The sequence below is a fragment of the Delphinapterus leucas genome, chromosome 17 (genome assembly GCF_059928025.1).
Source record: "Delphinapterus leucas isolate spDelLeu-1000000601 "Yukka" chromosome 17, BTC_Dleu_Yukka2, whole genome shotgun sequence".
In the NCBI taxonomy this organism is placed as follows: Eukaryota; Metazoa; Chordata; class Mammalia; order Artiodactyla; family Monodontidae; genus Delphinapterus; species Delphinapterus leucas.
In genome coordinates, this window is record NC_143145.1 from 7,913,319 (window position 1) to 7,925,464 (window position 12,146).

Below are 12,146 nucleotides of genomic sequence, written 5' to 3' on the forward strand. Positions count from 1 at the left end.
AAGACAGCCTCCGCCATCACTTTCTCATTGATCTACGATTTAGGAGACTGGAGCAGCCCCTGAAGCATTAAACAATGCCCACTCTCCGACCTCCCCCCGTCCAAATATAATTCACTGATGGACACTTAGGCCATGTGGACAAGTATTAATAAATTATTCCCCCACTCCCAATTTTCCTTTCATTATGCTTTGAAAAATAAAATCAAATCCAGAATATGGAACAGCTTATTAAAAACAGAAACTCACTCTTTGACTCTGTGTGTTTGAAATAAAAGGTATTTTTTAATCCAAAGGAATTTCTAATTCACTGCAGGACTCCGTTTGCTGAACTTAATGTTTGAAATGCCACTTCTCTAAACAATGTGGGCTGGGGTCTGGTAGAGAATAAAGCAGCCATCTCAGCCTGTTCTGCATCAGCTTTTCAAGAAGTCATACACACTTGAAAGACATCAGGCTTTGGAGAAGTCTGCTGAGGCCCCCCAAAAAACATTTGAGTTAGATATGTTTAAAAATAGAAGAATATCTAAAGGAAACCTACCCAGGGGAATGAAATGGGCTAATTTCATTCATTCAACTGTTCGTGCAACAAATATTTATTGGGCACCAGCTATGTACCTAACTTTGTTTTAGGTATGGGATGTCTAAATGTGCCTGACTTTGTTTTAGCTATGGAATGTCTAAAAATGATTCATATGTGGCCCTACCCTCAAGGAATGCCCCGACCGGTGAGGATTGGCCCACAGCGATGAGGGCCACCAAGGAGAAATATGCAACGTGCAGAGCAAGAGAGGAGAAAGAATGAACACCTTGTCTTCCAGAAGGATCCAGAGAGCATTTTAACTGAAACTAGTCACAACTCTTTCTGCTGCAAGGGGCTTAACTCAACTTGGCTTAAACAAAAGAGAGATTTCATTGGCCCGAGTGAACACGTAGAGATTCGGGTAGAGGTAAAGATTCAGGTATGGCTGAATCCAGGAGAGTTAACAGAAAGAAGAGCTTCTGTAAAGGCCCTGAGGCAGGTTTCTCTCCATCTCTCAGCTTTGCTTTGCTCACCAAGCTTTCTCCTTGGGCCCGTTTCCCTAAGTAACAGTAAAATGGCCTCCTTTAGCTGGGAGCCCACATGTTGTCAGTTCAGCACCTCCATAGAAGAAAAGAGCCTCTTTCCCTGTAGCCCCTGGGCTGACTCTTACTGGCGTGACCAGGGCCTCGTGCCTCCCTGGGCTTATCCCTGCTTCCAGCGGATAGAAGATGCTGCCTGGGTAGGCAGGCTTGGGTTACATGCCCATCCCTGGAGTCAGAGGGCTGCATCAGGCCTTTCCAAACTACATTCATTCCAGGACATTCATTAAGGAACACTGTGAGCTAAGCACTGCTCTGACAGTTGAGGATGCATCAGGACAAACAAAAAAAAAAGAGAACTCCCTGCCCTCAGTGAGCTTTCAAATAAGAACACATCCAGGCAGATGCATAAGTGCAAATGCTGGAAAGCAAAATAAGTCAAGGAATGGGGGTGCGGTGCCTGCGGGAGGGGCAGCGGTCGCTACATTAAAAAGGTTGTCTGGGCTTCCCTGGTGGCGCAGTGGTTGAGAGTCGGCCTGCCGATGCAGGGGACACGGGTTCGTGCCCCGGTCCAGGAAGATCCCACATGCCGCGGAGCGGCTGGGCCCGTGAGCCATGGCCGCTGAGCCTGCGCATCTGGAGCCTGTGCTCCGCAACGGGAGAGACCGCAACAGTGAGAGGCCCGCGTACCACAAAAAAAAAAAAAAAAAAAGGTTGTCTGGGGAGATCCCCCCCAAGAAAGAGACAACGTGTACAGAAGCCGAAGTTGCTGAGGACTCAGGTCAGAGGGATTGCAGAGGTGGGAAGAACCTCCCCGAGGCCCTGGGCAAGGATGGACTTGACAGCTCTGAGGGACAGCACATGTCCCCCGGCTTGACCCTATTGAGTGATGGGAAGGAGAGCCCGTCAGAGGAGGGCGGGACGTGAGAGCTGGCGGGGCCTGAGAAACCTCGGTTAGGACCTTGGCTTCTGTGTCGAGGGCAGCGGGAGCGGCAAGGGTAGAGCACGCGCACCAGGTGGTGCCAAAAAGGAAGATCGGGACCCCATTGATCAGAGAGCAGAGGAGGGATCCCAGGTGAAGAGGACCAGAGACGCCCTACTCAGAGTCCAGGATGGAGTGTGCGTGGACCCGGGGGATGGACCAACCCTGAGAGGCAGAATGGCACGGAGCAAGGACAGACATAAAAGGCACCAGCCGCTGTGTAGGCTAGAATATTCAGAGAAAGAGACTACGTCTGGGTCAGAGCCACCATAAAGAAGGCCCAGGAGAGGGACCTAGGGTGGTCCAGGCTGTGCGCCAGGCCCCAAACTGAACGGTGTGGGTGTTCAAGAGTATCTCTATGGAGACAGTAGAAGCCTCACAGAATCAATCACTCCTCCTAATCTTCCTCCCGGGAAACTTGCAGATATTAAAATGACCACTCAAGGGGAACGGGATTTGATTTCAGGTTTAATTGAAGGGCATTGTGCAAATGCGGAGACTGAGAGAGGGAAAAAAAATGTTTCCTGGAGATGGTTTAATTTCCATTTCTTCTTAAAAATACAGCAAACTGCCTATTAAAAATGTTAGATAAAGGATATTGCAAACAACCATTTTTTTTCTTTTTTTTTTTATTTTTTTTGCGGTACACGGGCCTCTCCCGTTGTGGAGCACAGGCTCCGGACGCGCAGGCTCAGTGGCCATGGCTCACGGGCCCAGCCGCTCCGTGGCATGTGGGATCCTCCCGGACCAGGGCACGAACCCGTGTCCCCTGCATCGGCAGGCGGACGCTCAACCACTGCGCCACCAGGGAAGCCCCAACCATTTCTTTTCCTTCCCGGGAAAGGAGAGATGACATTTGGGATGCCCTTAGCAGGCGATATTAGCGAACACGGGTGAAGCTCGAAAATTGGCAAAGCACTGTCCACACGTGCACGTCATGAGCACAGCAGTTGCAGTGAAAATGTCATGGAGTTTCACTCCACATCGCGTGTGGAGGCCTGGAGTTCTAGGAAATCAGTCCCACCTGGAAGACACTTACGTAACTCAGCAAGCACACAGGGAACCCCATCGATGTGCCACATGCTGAACCAAGCTTGGGAGTGACCTGGCTTCTCTTGTGTGCCAGGATGGTCTTAGAGGCCAGAAGACATGGACCCAGACGACCATGACGATGAGTACAATTTCACGTAATAATCCTTCTTGCACTCACAGCACCGCTGTGCAGCAGGAATTAAGCCAGATCTATATGACTTGGGTGTTCTGGTGGCTAGGACTTAGTTCTTGTCTTAAAATTCTGGACCACCCCATAAAGTACCTCCTTCTACTGGTTTTCTCAGCTTCTTCTACTCTTGGGCTAAGAGCTGTGTTTTGCATACACTTAATTCTCAGCATAGCCTACGAAGTAAGTCCTGTTACTATCCTTATGTTCAGATTAGGACACTGAGACTTAGGTTAAATGAAGTGCTTCAAGGTCACTGCCTAGACTTGACCCCAGGCAGCCTGGTTCAGGAAGCCACACTTAAGCACCCAGCTCTGTGCCGGGCACCTGAGGTCAAGGGTCGAGTGTGAATATGGTGTTACAGTAGAAGATTATTTTTAATCCTCAGTGCAATCCCTGAAAGCTTTTGTCATAGCCCTATTCTCAGATGTGGAGATGGAGACTTGGAGACGCCAAGCCAACCCTGATGTCTGGGCTTCCTCTTAGGAGGTGCCAGAAGTGGGATCTGAACCCAGCTCGGCCCCAGTCAATCCACTGAACCTGTGTGCCTCCACAGGACTTGTCTCCTTCTAAAGGTTCATCACGGTACCTCCCAATTCATCCTGACTTTTCTTCTCTTCCCCTCCGAGAAAACCCAACGGGTACATCCCTGAAGGTTCCAGTGGGGCGGTGCAGGGGGAATTCCGGTCCCCAACTTCCACTGCTGCTCCTTGACTCCCACCAGGACCCCCAGAACCTAAAAGATCCTGGGAGAAATGAGGTCATCAGGATTTCTGCACCGGCACACACACAACCAGTCTGACCACAGTGCAGCTAAATGGGTCCAGTGGTCAATCAAGGAAATGACAGCTGAAGGGCTGTGTGAACAGCCAAGTTAGGGTAAAATCAACAATGGTTTGAACAACCAGTCCCTTCTATCAGGGCGGGGGACTTTACTGGGGTGAAAAGGGCACTGGACACAGAGCCGGGGCCTCTGGCTCCCACCCTGGCCATGATACTTGTTTGCCCAAGTAACTGGACCCCTGCTTCCTCAGCTGTAACATGGCCATCACCCACCCGGACGGAGGTCATGAGGCCTCAGTGAGGACAAATAGGGGAAAACGCCTAGCGTTCCATTTGCTCGTAGTGTAGGTTCACTAAACACTCGTTAAATATACTGGTTGTGTCTGGATGTAACGTTAGCTCATGAGGGAACATGTATCAAAGTGGCCGTTATCACTGGATAGATAAGAGAAGCAGTTAAATGTATTTTTTTCTGTCCTTGACCATCCACGTTTTCGGAGGGGCCTCATAAAACCAAACTTTGCAGTGGCCTCAGCACCCTCTGGGGCAGGGGGAACGTGTATGCTGTTGGCTTGTATCTCCTGCTTTGAAATCCACAAAGAAGCTCCATGGCAGTAATCCCAGAAGCCACCTGACGATTTTCCACTTCCCAGTGCACTGCTGCTAGGAAGGAGACCCAAAGGCGCCCCAGGCTGAGTGTTGGGAGCTCGGGACCAGGGGAGACAGAACGCTCCCTCTTTCAGTAAGTGGCTGTTTGGCTTTCAAAAGCCACTTTCTCTTCCCTTTGGGTTTCCTCAGTGAGTGGAACACAGAGGTTAGAAATGTCTCCACCACAGTAATTAATAAGAAGGGGAAATACTTGCTGCGCTCACAGGAGCCTATCGTGGTCTTAAACATGTAGCATTCACCATCTCCTCTGATCTTTACGACCACCCTACAGATTTCGGGAGCTGCCCCATTTTACAGACAAAGAAACCAGCAGGGAGATGAAATAGCAAGCCCATCATCACAGGGAATGAAGTGGTGGAGACCACCCAGGGGGGCCGACCCGACGGGGTCCAATGTCTGAACACTTAAACACCTTCTGGTTCTTTGATTAGGACCATCTCTGAGCGTCAACTCGGACGATATTAGTTGGTGTTTCTCAGGCAAGCTTGGATCGCAGTCTGCAACGCTGAACACAATTTCTTCTACCTTCCAAGACAAGCATCAAGCTAACCTTCTGGGAGTTTAATTTCAGTGTTTCCATCCAAGTCAAGAGGAGTCTGGGAGGTCAGGGAGGACACGCCGCCACGCCCCTGCTCCCACCTTCTCTCCCTCTCAGAGCACGGCCCCCCATCCTCCACCTACCCAATCAGAGACCCAAGGTCTGCCCCACGCCTCCCTCATTCCCCCCAGATCCAATGAGCCCCCCAGTCTTTCCCACTGCCCCTGGGAGGACCCAGCTCCCCACCTCCACTCTCACGGGCTCTTACTCGTGTTCCCTCAGCAACTGCCCTGCCCCTGGTTTGCCCCTATACACACATGCTCCCCCCCGCCCCGTCTCCAAGGTGTTCATTCAGAAGCCCGCATTGGATATTACTGTGCCCCCGTGGAAGCCCTCCGACTGCTCCCCAAAGCCGCAGACTAGGGGGCCAGCTCCCAGGATCCGCCATGACCCACTGCCCCCTCCATCTCCAGCCTCATCCCACCACCCACCCCACACAGGGCGATGCTGGGCTGCCCCTCTCTGCAGGCCCCGGGACTTCCTGCTGCCACCCCTTTTCCTCCTCTTCCCAGAACTCTCTCTCCACCCTGGTCACATGCTCACACTTCTTCATCTGCCAGCTCCCCCTTGACCTTCAGACTCAGCTTGGCATCACCCTCCCCAGGGAGCCTTCTCTGAGCCCTGGGTTGGGAGGCACCTCCGCTGTAGGTGGTGAGGACCTGAGGACCGCAGGTAACGCACCTACCCCATGGTGATGCCCCTGTATCTGCCTGGCTCGCCCACCCGCAGTGACTTTGAATTCAGCATTGCCACTAAGGCTTCTGGCGTGGAGCCCCGGAGTCTCTGCTTTTAGCGAGTGATCCTTGTGGCCTCTGGAAAGCATTGTTCTAACCTTGCTTTGCCTTTCCTGGTTTAGACCAGGGTTTGGCTGAAAGTTGGCCTCTCAGTGATGAGTCGTGAATAGGACTGAATCAAAGCGTTAAATCAGAGTCTCTTGGGGCCCCTACTACTTTGCCCTTCTGCTGTACCAGTTCTTTGCCATTAAAAAAGAAGACTGTGTGTCATTCCTCAGGCCCAGTTTTTTCTTTCCAGCACACAGTTCCTGTTGAAGGGGCAGAGAGTGTGTTGGGACACTTTCTGCAGTTCGTTCCTGGTCTTTCTTGTTATTCTTGTTGTTCCAGGAGGTTCCAATGCCCACAAACCCTCCCCTCATAGAATCAAGGACAGCAGCCATAGGGCCTTTGGGGAGCTTTAAAAGGGTGACTCTTTTTAGCGAGTTGATGATTTGAGGCAGGAGAATGCTGCTCTGTGGCCACAGAGGTGCCTGTGCTAATTGTCTTTTGACAAGTCTGAAACGGCAAGGTTAAATGGAAAATATCTCTAGCAAAACTTTTGGTGCCATGAGGAAAAAGAAACAAGCATTTATCAAAGACCCACCCTGTGCTGGCCGTGGGCTCTGTGCTTGACACACACTGTTTCATTGAATCCTCTCAAATGCTCCCATTTCAGGCACGAGGAAACTGAGTCTCAGAGAGGAAAACACGTTGCCCAAGACGGTATGGTTGTTACCTAAGAGCAGCAGGGTTAAATGTTGGTTGCTTAAGGCCTCACGCCTGTGAGCTTTCCACCGATCACATCTGAGCTGGGATGGGGGTCAGGGAACAAGGGTCTAGAGCAGGGTGCAGCACCCTAACTGTGGAGCCAGGGCCCCCGGGCCACCTCTCTGGACCGCAGTTTCTTCCCTTGCCGGTTGTGAGGCTGGATTTCCCGGGTGCTTTCAGGAAAAGAGCCTTGTTCTGGGAACAGGAGCTTGGGGTTTTCTGCTCAGTTTGTGGCAGGTCACGTTCCCTCACTCTCCACCTTCCAGGTGAAGTTTTCTGACCATGTGCCTAGGAAGTCCTGAGCACCATGGAGGCTGTACTAGGGCTCAAGGTAGTTCAAGGGGGTGGGGTCCTGACCAAGAGGTGAGGTCCTGACGCCACTTCGGATGGTTTACAGATGGCGGTTACATGTAAGAGCTCTTATGAAGAAAGATCCACGGCTACATATGAATGAGTGTAGAAGTGAGTAAAAGAAATAATACACACAAAGCCCGACGACTATAAAGTCTCTGTGGCCCCAACTCTCTCAAGTTCAACAGCCGGGTGTTCTATTGACCAATGGCAAGCTCTACACATGACTGTGGTGTCAAGAGTGGTAATGTCTCCACCCGAAGCCAACACCTCCCACAGGTCTGTAGAGCCCAAATGTACCAACATGCAAATCACTATTACTCCGCTTAGTCAGCCCATTGGTCACTCACAGGGTGTTTCACAGTCTGTAAAGCACAGTCATACGCATGGTCGTATTGTGATGTGTTGTCAGTTTTACCAAGATTGTGGTTTCAGGGTTTGGGAAGCTCCATTTTAATGGGCCCACCTTCTCACTGACACCCTCACACCAGCCCCTCTGAGGCTCTGGAAACTTCCATTTGCCCTTAAAGGCCAGCTCGAGTGCCACCATCTCTGGGAAGCCTCACCCCGTCCCTTTGCTGTTTGGCCCTTCTTCCTCTGGGGCCCATCTGACTCTGGCCCTGGTGAAGCATGTTCCAAGTTTTGTTGCTATCTAGCTGTTACTCATCTCCCCTCCGATCACAAAAGCAAATGGTTCAGTTAACACCTAAAGGGATAAAGAATGAAGGATGCATGAATGCATGAACGAATGAATGGACCAATGACTAAATGCATGAGAACCCGGTTTCTTATATTAGTCAACTTCCTCTACCTCCCTGATTCCCTAAGTAAAGTCAGTCCCACCCTCATGCTCACCATACAGCAGGTTTATGAGGGCCTGCTATGTGCCTGGGACCACACCAGGTACAAGGGACACAGCGGTGAACAGGAAAGTCAAGGGTCTCTGCCCTCATGGAGTTTCTACTTTTCATGTACACAGTCAGAGCACTTCTCAGAGGAAATGGTCTGCCCCTGTATTGATGTGTGTCTTTCCAAATCTCTGTGGAGATCAGGACTATGTCTTGTTAATCTTCATACCCCTGGCACCCAGCTCAACACCTAGTGAAGGTTAGGTGCTCAGTAAATGTTTGATGGATGAATGTTGACACCCATCACAAGCCAGGTTCTTTGCTCGATTCTATTTCTGGGTCATATCCAGGACCTAGGACTAAACTGTAAACACATTTCCTAACATTCCAGGAATCTCAAGCAGCACACTGAGCAATGAATATTTTCATTTTTCAATACTTACACTGTTTACCCTCAAGACAGGGGCATTAATAAATCCCATTCAGTGTGCCTGCACAAGTGTCTGTGTGTGTGTGAAGCTATAGTTTCTGTCACCTGGGGCCATTGCGAAGCCCTTGTGTCATGACATGTGTGATGTGTCTGGTGTGTGGCAGGGGCTCAGAAAATGCCAGCATCCTCCCCTTGGTCATTCTCAGTTATAATAGCAGCAAACAGCAACCCCTCAGTATCAGCCTCCTGGCTTAGGGCTTAGGGAGTAAGAGGTGATTTGGAGAAACTTAAAGCCAAGCTGGAACAACCTTATGGATTAAAATCACCACCCATGAGCTGGAACTGTTATTGCTTCTACAAGGCAGAGCAGAAGATGAGAAAAAAAAAAAACACGGAAGAAGATAGTCAAGAATATTAGAACCTCAACGTTCACAGCAGCACTATTGACAATAGCCAAGACATGGAAGCAACCTAAGTGTCCGCTGACAGAGGAATGGATAAAGAAGATGTGGTACGTGTATACAGTGGAATATTACTCAGCCATGAAAAACAATGAAATAACATGACTTGCAGCAACACGGATGGACCTAGAGATTATCGTCATACTAAGTGAAGTAAGTCAGACAGAGAAAGACAAATACCATGTGATATCACTTATATGTGTAATCCAAAAGAAAATGTTACAAGTGAACTTATTTACAAAACAGAAAGAGACTCACAGACACAGAAAACAAATTTAAGGTTATCAAAGGGGAAAGTGGGGGAGGGATAAATTAGGAGTTGATTAACAGATACACGCTACTATATATGAAATAGATAACCAACAAGGTCCTACTGTACGGCACAGGGAACTCTATTCAATATCTTTTAATAACCTACAATGGAAAAGATTCTGAAAAAGAATTTATATATATATATAAAGTTCACATTTTATATATATTATATAATTATATAATTTATATTTATATATATTATATATATATATATCTGAGTCACTTTGCTGTACATCTGAAACTAACACATGATAAATCAACTATACTTCAATAAACTATAGTTTTTGTTTTCTTCTTGCTTTGGCAGGATCGAGTCTGAATCTCCAGCCGCTGCATAACCAGCTCCACTTCTTCAGTTTAAAGTGCTGATCTGATTCTGGAAAAGAGTCTCTGCCATTCATCCTTTCATCCCTATTCCTTTATTTAAGTGAGTGTTGGTTGAATATTTACTATGTACTTGGGTAGGGTTGGCAAACTATTTCCACCAAGGGCCGGAGAGTAAATATTTTAGGTTTTGCGGTTTACAGGGTCACTGTCACAATTACTCAACTCTGCTACTGCAGCAGGGAAGGAGCTACACAATCTGTAAGTGAGGCCGCTGTGTGCAATGAAACTTTACATATAAAACCAGGTGGAGGGCCAGATTTGGCCCACGGGTCACCCCTGCACTGGGACCACTAGGTACTGGGGAAGCAGAGGTGATCAGCTCCCCAGGAGAAGTTCACAGAGAATGAAAGAGGCAAATGCAGTGCCCTGTGCTCAGGCTTCTAACACAGAAGGTCCTTTGAATAAGATAAAGGAAGCGAGGTAGGCACAGAAGCAGAGAAGGATTGACAGAGGAGAGGACTTTGACTGGGTCTTGAGAGGTAAGTAGGAGTTCACCAGGCAAAGGGCGAAGAATATTACAGGTGGAAGGAACAGCAGATGCAGAAGCGTGGCGTCTGGAGAGAGTGCTGCGAACTTGGCTCGAGGCCACCATCTCAGCATCCTGTTCCTGCCCTGCCTGCCTTCTGCTGTATTCTCTGTACTTGTGGTGTATTCGCTGATCATTTTATTTACCCCACTTGCTTATGGGTGGCCCTACCTCTGGAGTGTGAGTTCTACGAGGGCAGGAATGACCTGCACCATGGGGTGAAGTGTCACCTTTATGTTTTCCCAGCGCCCATGGCTGCTCCCACCACGGCAGTCATCATGTTGGGGACAGTCGTCTGTTCATGGGTCTGCCTATTCCCTTGCCGTGAGCCACTCAGGGCAAGACCCAGGTCTTCTTAATCCATGTGTGTCTCCCCTGCACCTCGGTCCATGGCTGGGGCTCAGCACATACATGCTGTGGGGAGAATCAATGCAAGTGACTCAGCGTGGTGAAAATGAGGCAGGAGAGGACGCTGGAGGGGGTCAGGACTCAGGTCATGGTGGCCGTGTGTGTCACAGGCAGGGGCTGGGATGTTGACCCGGATGTGCCGAGACACAGGTTACTCCCTTTGCAGAAGGAGTACACGCTCAGGGGACAGTCCCATAAACTGACAGTGTTAATGCAGGTGGCGGAGGCGAGGGCAGGAAGAGCACCAAGGGCAGGGCTACTACACCACCAAGGAGGAAGCTGGGCTGTTTGGGAGCAGTGGGGCGGGGCAGGTAGCCAGAGCGTTGCTGCAACGCCTGAGGGCCTGGAAGAAACTCGTTACTGAAGAACGAGGCTTTAGGAAAACACAAAAGACAAAAGTGACACTTTGTCCCATGTTGTAGGTCATTCTTGTCCCCAGAGAACTCACCTCCGTGTCCCCCTAGACTACGGAGGCAGGCCTGCCCCTTGGGGACCGAGGACTTACAAGCTATGACGTGCAGCAAGTCACACCACTACTTAGCCCCTGTTTCTCATCTGAAAAACAGAAATACCCATAACACCCCTGTCCTGGCTTGGGCTCCCTGGGAAGCAAACTCTGAGGAAGAGATGTAGGCGCCAGCGGGGCATTAGGGAGGGGCCCCACCCATCCCGCGGGGAGGAAGAAAGTGGGAGGGGCCGCAAGAGGAGCCGGACTGTGATGCGGTCACAGTGAAGGCTTCCAGGCTCAGGGCTGCATGGTCCTGAGGGGGTGAGGACCTCATGGGAGTGGGGCCATTTCTCAGATAGTGAAATGACTCTCTCTGGCTCCACCTTGGGAAAAAAAAAAATTAAGATCTCCAAGAAAAGCCAGGGAAGCTTGAAGACCTCAGTCTTCAGTAACGAGTCTGTCACAGGCACTCGTAGCATTACAACAACCGGAGGACCAATCCAGCCCTCCCGTTGAACAGATGGGAAAACTGAGGCCCAGGGAGAAAAATGGCAGAGCTGGGTCAAGGGTACAAGTCTCTCAACTGTCAAATGGGTGTCTTTTCGTGTCAGCCTGCCATGTCAACATGCCTTCTTTTTCTGCCAAGTTTCACTCAAAGGTGGAAACAAGTCAAACTCAATCCAGCAAGGCATCTAAAAGTCCTTAGGATGTGGTCTAGGGACTGAGCTCTCTGGTGTGAATTGGAATAAATCTGCACACAGATTCCAGCTCTATCACTCACGTTGTGTGATCTTGGAGAAGCCACTCACCTTCTGCACCTGTCCTTTCATCTGTAAAATGGGCATGGTGATACCAACCTACCTCAGAGAATTGTTGCAAGAATTTAATAAATACTCTGCGGATGAAGTGCTTGGCCTAGAACCCCGCTCACTGGAAACACCCCAAAATAACAGCTGCTACCATTATTATATGTTTTTGGTGCTGGCCCGGCACTGAGAAGCTTGGGGCAGGTGAATGATCTCTCCCTTCGTGGGACTTACGATAAAGAGCTAAGATTTAGAGTTGGGGATGAATACTTAAAGGCAAAGGTCAGGGAGGGTGTAATTAAGTGACTTTGTATGAGG